The 8,506-nt window shown below is 46.2% G+C and overlaps 1 pseudogene; it reads right to left on the bottom strand.

Annotated features, from left to right (window-relative positions):
* Positions 1-5,908: 5,908 nt before the first annotated feature.
* On the bottom strand, positions 5,909-6,547 carry LOC115322908 (annotated as a pseudogene).
* Positions 6,548-8,506: the final 1,959 nt, after the last annotated feature.

The raw sequence follows: 8,506 nt of genomic DNA, 5'->3' as shown, positions 1-8,506 counted from the left end.
GGAGTAAAAGCAAGCATTCGAACGTCTGTCCAGTGGTAGATGCAGCACTAGTAGCAGAAAATGTGGAACCTGTGAAGGGCGACAGTCTGCGTGAGAAAAGCTTCTGGTATTTTAGATTCAGGACAATTCGATTTAAGTAAAATCTCAATTTTAGGGCTCAAGGGACTAATAACGAGCTAGACACCTTCGGTTACGTTTGTTATACATCACTTGAGGGTTGATATAAACAAGTCCACAGATACCACCCGTGTTGTCCATTGAAATAGTATCTGAATCCAGCAAAGGTCAAATGCGAGCAATGTATATAAATAAATGCTCTTTGCTTTTTACTTTCCCCCTGCACTTGGGCTGTCTCACTTGTGATTCTCTCCCCATGGCCCAGACTGTATTTAGCATGTTGCTCAAGCGGCATGCAGCTTTTCTGCTTCGGCGATCTTGTTTAAAAACGGAGATACAAAAAAAAATATATATATAGTATACATAACCTGCCAATTCATTCAGACCATAAGCAGCATTTATTGTGTGAGATGTAAATCTATAGAGATGCTCCTGCAATTGTGGCCACATTTCTTTATTTTCAAATACCCGCAGCGATTCATGCGTTGCCTGCCCTGTCAACCATGCTTAAAATGTTGGTTGAAGTTTCGCCTGTAGCTACAGGCCACACCTCAATAAAGGCACATATATAAATTTATACTTCCTACGAAAAACACGCCCAAACAAATTAAATAGAAACGAGCGCGCCGACAGCTAGCGTCGTCACAGCCTCCACAGGGCGAGCGGGGCGAGTCGGGGAAAAATTCTCTCCTCGCCGTGACGTCACCCCGGTTCGCCGTAAGGGGGCGCCACGCGAACTTCTCGGGGCTAATAGATAATCCCGATAGAGCGTGATTTCCGTTCTTATTCTCTGCACATGGAAGGACCAATTTAGAGTTTCATGAAACAGAACACCTAAGAACCTATGTGATATAACACGTTCGATGATTTCGCTTTGAAATTGAATTTGAATCTCCTGCTGAATGCATTTATTTCGTGGTCGAACCATAATATACTTTGTTTTTTTCGTGTTTAATTGAATTTGGTTTACTCTAAGCCACGATGATAAATTTTCAGGCCATGTGTTTGTTTCGTGCTCAAGTACTTCTAGGCTTCTTCCAGAAAAAAATATGTTTGTGTCATCAGCATATAAAATTATATCTAGTGTTTGAGGTATTCTTATAATGTCATTTATGTAGATTAAAAATAAGAGAGGGCCAAGAATGGACCCTTGTGGGACACCGTATTCTATTTGACCCATATTTGACCTCGCGTGATTTATGTATGTATATTGTGAACGATTCGATAAATAGCTTTTTATTAAGCTAAGTGAGATTCCCCTAATTCCATATTTGGACAATTTTCCGAAAAGAATATGATGCTTGATTGAATCAAACGCTTTTTTGAAGTCAAGAAACACTCCTACTGTATATAACTTCTGCTCGAAATTGTCAATTATTTTATTTTTGATGTTTAGCAGCGCCAATTCAGACGCTTTTTGCTTCTGAAAGCCGTACTGTTGCTCAGCTATAACATTATTTTGTTTAAAAAAATTTATTATTCGTGCATTAATAGCTCCCTCTATGAGTTTGGTAAAAAATGGGAAGAACGGAGATTGGTCTGTAGTTATTTAGGTCATTTTTATCACCTCCTTTGTGAATCACCGACACTCTTGCTATCTTTAATTTATCGGGAAATATGCCGGTACTCAGAATTAGATTACATATATGTGAGATTGACCCACTAATTAAGTGAGCAACTGATTTTATAGGCTGCGCCTCGGTGGCTCCGAGGCGAGAGCGCCGGCCTACGGATCCCCAAGTGGCGGGTTCAAATCCCGACCGAGGTGCCCGCAATATGACGGAGGCTTATAGCGAAGAAGGCGCCGTGTAACCGAGCTTTCGGTTGCACGTCAAAAGATCCCCAGCTGGTCGAAATTAATCCTCAGTCCTCCGCTGGGGCGCGCCAGATGCCCGTCGTAGGTTTGGCACGTAAAACCCCCAAATTTGACTTTGATTTTATGGGCTGGGATTTTATACCATCTTCACCACAAGCACTGTTATTCTTAAGTTTGTGTATTAGGCTGTATACTTCGGTTTCAGTAGTAGGAAACAAAAATATTGAACTCTCACTACCCGGTGAGATGTAAGATTCGTAATCACAACTACTAATGACATTTCCAGGGGAAGCACCGGACATCAAAAAGTGGGTATTAAATTTATCAGCAAGCTTAGCCCCTGTACAGGACATGCCTTCAAATATAAGCTAAGAAATATTTTTTCTTTCGTTTTTAGAAAGTAGGTCGTTTACATTCTTCCACACTTTTCTGGGGTTATTATATATATCTGCGAACTTATTTTCATGATACACATTTTGTGCTCGTTTAATATCAGCGCCTAGTTTATTTCTGCTCTTTTTAAATTCTGCTAGATAATCCGGATGTTTTGTTTTTATAAAAAGGGCGAAGAGCTTACCTCGTTCTTTTATTTTCCTAAGAAGTGCGGCATCAATCCAAGGCTTTCTAGACTTCCTGTTCCTTTTAAATGGAACCATTGGAAACGCTTGATCATATAGTATCTTAATTCTTGTAGAAAAGGAGTCGTAGGCTGCAATGGGATTATCCAACCGAACAACGAAGCTCCAGTTTTCCTCCTTGACTAAACTTTGAAACAACGTAATATTTTTATCGTTAATGACCCTATACATAATAAGTTCATGACTTGTGGGTTCTTTACGTTGTGTTGAAGAAGGGGGCAAAAAGATAAAAATAGGTAAATGGTCACTGAGATCCGATAGCAGAACACCCGCCTCTAGCTCATTCACCTGATAGTTTGTAAAGCACAGGTCAAGCAAGGTCTGAGACATTTCCGTCACCCTGGTTGGATCATGAATTACATTTTCATGACCAAAAGAATGAAAAACATCAAGAAGCCTTTGTTTGGCTGGATCTGCTGATAATACATCTATATTAAAGTCACCACAAATAATAGCATGTTCACCGATTTGGGCGCACCATTCCAGCATATTTTCCCGGAATTCTAAAAACGTGGCTACTGTACCCGAAGGAGGTCTATACACAACGACAACTATGGTACCTGCACACTTTACCATGAGAGACTCATAATGGGGGTTAATTATAGAGAATTCTGACACGACATGTATATCTAGGTGTTCCTTTACGTAGAGCGCCACACCCCCTCCGTTCATATTGTCCCGGGATATTGACGTGCACCCATATCCCGCGAAGTGAACGACATCGTAGTCGTTTGAAAACCAGGTTTCAGTAAAAGCTAAAATATCAAAATTATGGTTTAACTGATTGAGTAGCATGCCAACACCTTCGTGTTTATTTCTTAAACTTCGCGCATTCAAATGAAACAAAGAAAATTGTCTTTTATCGCGGAGTTGATTGAAGTGTTTAAAAGAATCCGAATCATAATAACTGCATTTTGACTGGGAACGAAAAGTACCGTCAACATCACCAAACAAGAAAGAAGCGTTAGTAGCCATTGTCACAATATAGAAATAAATATTTGCGAGTTACGAAACCCATGAACAATACTCAGTCCATTCGCGAAAATTCTGCTACCTCTCTATGGCACATACATACGGGGGAAGGAAGGTCAAACGTCGGTAGCAGGGGGAGCTTCCACCAAGGGGGCTTGTCAAGGTCGTCCCGACAGACCGGCGAAAGCAGGCGTTGGGAGTGGGAGTCGAGGAACATCCGGGCTCAGAGTCCTCCTCAATCTGCCCTGCCGCCTCCAGGGGGGCAAACCGCCGACCTCCGCGTCTTCGTCCCTATCGTCCCCATCAGGGTCCCCAGTCCCCTCGGCGCCGCTCGCTTCCCCCGAAACTGGTTTCTCAGTCTTCTGGTGCTCTTCGTCCATGGAGCGGCCGTCCAGCGTTCCAGTTTCCACACTGCTCGACGCGAGTGGACCGGGCATCGCACACGGGATTTCCGCCGGTGTTGTTGCAGTGTCCACCTCCAGCTCTATCCGAGGTCCTTTTTTAGGAGGCAGTTGCCTGGACGGGCCGGTCTCGGACATCTCCATCTCATCCATAACGGCGCCCAACTCACTGGTGTTCCGATCCACAGCCCCGGTTACCCGTGTCATGCTCGCGTATGTGGGGACGCAGGCGTCGGCACTGTGACCAAAACCTCGGTACCTGGCGCACCAAGGTGTCTCCGCTGACCTCGGCATGCGATTTAGCATGCCGAGGCGGTTCCCCAAGGGAATGCATACTAAAGGACTCCAGTGCTCCTAGCCTTCGGACGTCGTTGGCAAGGTGTGTAAGTGCATGAACATTGTACACTACAACTTCCTCGCCATACAGACGCCGTGTTTCCTAGACAAAATACTCCAAGAGTGACTCGGCATATGTAATCATTTGTGCAGAGCTGCCGACACAAGTGACGATCCGAATGGCGACATGCGAGCACATGGGGTGCACGTAAGTGTGCACAGGCAGCACAGACTGCAGCACAACAGGTGCTGCGTACGGGAGGGAGTCCCTGCATCCTCGCGTCAGGCGCTCACGCATGACGCGAGGAGAAAGTACCGGCATTCGGTGGCTTTCCAATGCTCGCGCTCCCGCATGGCACGAGGTTGCCTGGGGAACTCCCTTGGCAGGGGAGACCTCATGGCATTGAGGTTTTGCGAGTGTTCCGCAATCTTGGCGCAGAGGACAGGCGGACACACCTGGGACCCTTTCGTGCCCAATAGCGCAGCAGCTTTGTCACTGCGCCCAGATAGACGCAGTGCATGGGGTCCACAGGGAGCTGGGACACCATCCCCAGGCCCTCCAGTTCCATGAAGGGTGACGCTCCGTCGGGATGTTCGTCAGTCCGGAGTGGAGCGTCAACTTTCAGGTACGTCATCCTCCCTCTCCAGCAGCCTCTCAGGGTGCACTTATCGTGCCCGAAATAGCCATTGTGGGCCTTCACATTCTTGGTGGGGCTTCTTTTCGACATGTCGCACATCACTGAATGTAGAACAGAAACGGTTGCCCCCACAGCTCTGTACGCCTACTTGGAGCAGTCCCTTGAGTTCAGGAATTTCTTTTCTGAAGGAAGACATTGATGTCATCAGTCTTGTTGAGGCCGCAGTAAATGCCGATGGGGAACGGCGCTGTGCCCTTTGTGTCCAATGACTTGCACAGAATTGGCCAAACGTGCATGGATGAGCCAGCGAACAGAGACAGTCCGTCGATGTTGATAGTGAGGCGCATACCAGAAGAATCTTTGCCGTCGGCAAATTTATAGAGCGCAGGCATCTCTGGTATCACATCTTTGCATCTGATATGAATGTACTCGCCCGTGCCACACTGATGGATTTCTGTGGCTCCTCTGGTTCTTGTGGGGAGGCGTAGACTTTTTCGTTGGTCTTAGTTTTAGTGACCAGAGTACCTGGCTTCTAGGTGCAAAGTTGAACTTCTTACGCTCCTACATAAAATAGTTAATAATAACGGTGTACTTGATCGTAACAGTTGTATTGATTTTACTACTCAATCACGCACTCATGCTTCTGATCCCTTAAACATTGTACCATATCAATGTCACCTTAATTGTTGTTAATTCTTTCTTTCCTATAACTATTACAAACTAAAACAGTATCGATGATGCAACACGTCCACTTGATTTTGATAAGTTTTCAGATGCACTTTAGGTAGTTTCGTGCCTACCATTTATAACCCTCCTATTTTACTTGTTGATGTGATCCCTTCTATTTTATTTATTGATTTGTCTATCTGTCCATAACCCATCTATTTTACTTATTGATTTGTCTGTCTGATTTGTGCGTGAACCCTGCAATACTGAGGTTGTAAAGCATGTCGAGGAACATCCCATTACGTTGTTTCCATCAACGTAGCCTTAGTGCGGCCCATTGCACGGCTTTCTCGCAGACTCACAAAACTCCCTCACAATGGGGTAGATGTCACCTCCAAAAGAAAGAATGTTGCAAACTTTGTACACCTCCCCGGTTATGCCCCAGGACGGGACGCCCCAAAGATTCCAAGTTTGCAGTGTGCTTTCGAGTACTGTGCACAGCCGTTCTCCTGGCTGCCATGCAGCTCCAGCTTTACGGGTTTACGTGCATATTTTGCCGCATTGGCTTTCTCGCAGAGCACCTTCCAGAGCTGTGCAAGAGGTCTGCGACCCGACCTCGGCATGCGATGTAGCATGCCGAGGCGGTTCCCCAAGGGGATGCAGACTGAAGGACTCCAGTGCTCCTAGCCTTCGGACGTCGTTGGCAAGGTGTGTAAGTGCATGAACATTGTACACTACAACTTCCTCGCCATACAAACGCCGTTTTGCCTAGACAAAATACTCCAAGAGTGACTCGGCATATGTAATCATTTGTGCAGAGCTGCCGACACAAGTGACGATCCGAATGGCGACATGCGAGCACATGGGGTGCACGTAAGTGTCCACAGGCAGCACAGACTGCAGCACAAGAGGTGCTGCGTACGGGAGGGAGTCCCTGCATCCTCGCGTCAGGCGCTCACGCATGACGCGAGGAGAAAGTACCGGCATTCGGTGGCTTTCCAATGCTCGCGCTCCCGCATGGCACGAGGTTGCCTGGGGAACTCCCTTGGCAGGGGAGACCTCATGGCATTGAGGTTTTGCGAGTGTTCCGCAATCTTGGTGCAGAGGACAGGCGGACACACCTGGGACCCTTTCGTGCCCAATAGCGCAGCAGCTTTGTCACTGCGCCCAGATAGACGCAGTGCATGGGGTCCACAGGGAGCTGGGACACCATCCCCAGGCCCTCCAGTTCCATGAAGGGTGACGCTCCGTCGGGATGTTCGTCAGTCCGGAGTGGAGCGTCAACTTTCAGGTACGTCATCCTCCCTCTCCAGCAGCCTCTCAGGGTGCACTTATCGTGCCCGAAATAGCCGTTGTGGGCCTTCACATTCTTGGTGGGGCTTCTTTTCGACATGTCGCACATCACTGAATGTAGAACAGAAACGGTTGCCCCCACAGCTCTGTACGCCTACTTGGAGCAGTCCCTTGAGTTCAGGAATTGCTTTTCTGAAGGAAGACATTGATGTCATCAGGCTTGTTGAGGCCGCAGTAAATGCCGATGGGGAACGGCGCTGTGCCCTTTGTGTCCAATGACTTGCACAGAATTGGCCAAACGTGCATGGATGAGCCAGCGAACAGAGACTGTCCGTCGATGTTGATAGTGAGGCGCATACCAGAAGAATCTTTGCCGTCGGCAAATCTATAGAGCGCAGGCATCTCTGGTATCCCATCTTTGCATCTGATATGAATGTACTCGCCCGTGCCACACTGATGGATTTCTGTGGCTCCTCTGGTTCTTGTGGGGAGGCGTAGACTTTTTCGTTGGTCTTAGTTTTAGTGACCAGTTTTTTCCCCCCTTGCATTGCAGTTGCCGATGAGACAAAGGGGTACCGTATTAATGGAAAGGAGACAGCCATGCAGTGCATCAGGCAGACAGGCCGTTGATCCCCCAACCATTGTCGATCGAGCTGGCAGCTGGACTGCCGGCTCGCCTGGCTTAATTTGTGGCACGACGTACCAGACACATTTATTTTTTACTATTAGTAGTTCACAAGGTTGTACCTCATAGGCCTCCAAGCTAGTGTAATGCATTCGTATATAATTTCTTAACAACCCATTTGTAATACCGACCTGCATACTAGCCCGGAAACAAAAGGAGGTTGCGGGATGCTCTAAATGAAAAAAAAAAGTTAGGTCAGGATGGTAAATTATGTGAATACTCAGAAAATTATGGAGCTGCAGTTGTGGATAGAAAAGGAAAGATTTGCAAAGCATGCTCACATGCCTTGCCATAAGTAAGGCATGCTGTATCTGCAGGATTTTCGGTAACGATGCTACGAGAAGGTTGGAAAGACAATAATTAGACGACTAAAGCACCACATTTGGTATCACAAACGTCATAAATGCCGTATATCACCCATGCTGCAAACACTACTACTGAAATTAGAGTAAAAATAGCTGATTTTCATTCTATATTCTGGCATTATCCTAATGCAGAATAGCCACTGCCCTTCCTTGCAGGGAGTACCTTCTCATTACTTACGGGAAAACCTGCCCGACGTGAACAAATCGGATGAAGCAAGACGTTTGATATCTCTTTCCCTAATGCACTGGAGTAACAAATATCTTTTTAGTGTAGTAAAGGGCAAGTTGACACACGTGCAAACTGGTTGCGGAAGCCATCAGGATCTCGGTTAAAATTAAAAATAGAGCCTTAAAAACAAGATGTTGCTAAGTCGGAAGCATAAATCATCTATGTGGACATGCAACATTTCTTGGAAGACGTCATATGTGATTATGAAACAACATATATTTCACTGAGTCGTTATCCCCATCATTTCGCAAAAGTACTGCACGCTCAAACTTGGACTACATCATGCTTCCTTTTGATGTGGTCTTGCAGCTCAAGTATAGTAAGTTAATAGTAAGAGTTTTTTTTTTTTT

This window comes from Ixodes scapularis, unplaced genomic scaffold (genome assembly GCF_016920785.2).
Source record: "Ixodes scapularis isolate PalLabHiFi unplaced genomic scaffold, ASM1692078v2 PGA_scaffold6__148_contigs__length_123643588, whole genome shotgun sequence".
NCBI classification, from domain to species: domain Eukaryota; kingdom Metazoa; phylum Arthropoda; class Arachnida; order Ixodida; family Ixodidae; genus Ixodes; species Ixodes scapularis.
This window is presented reverse-complemented; position numbering and strand designations above follow the sequence as displayed.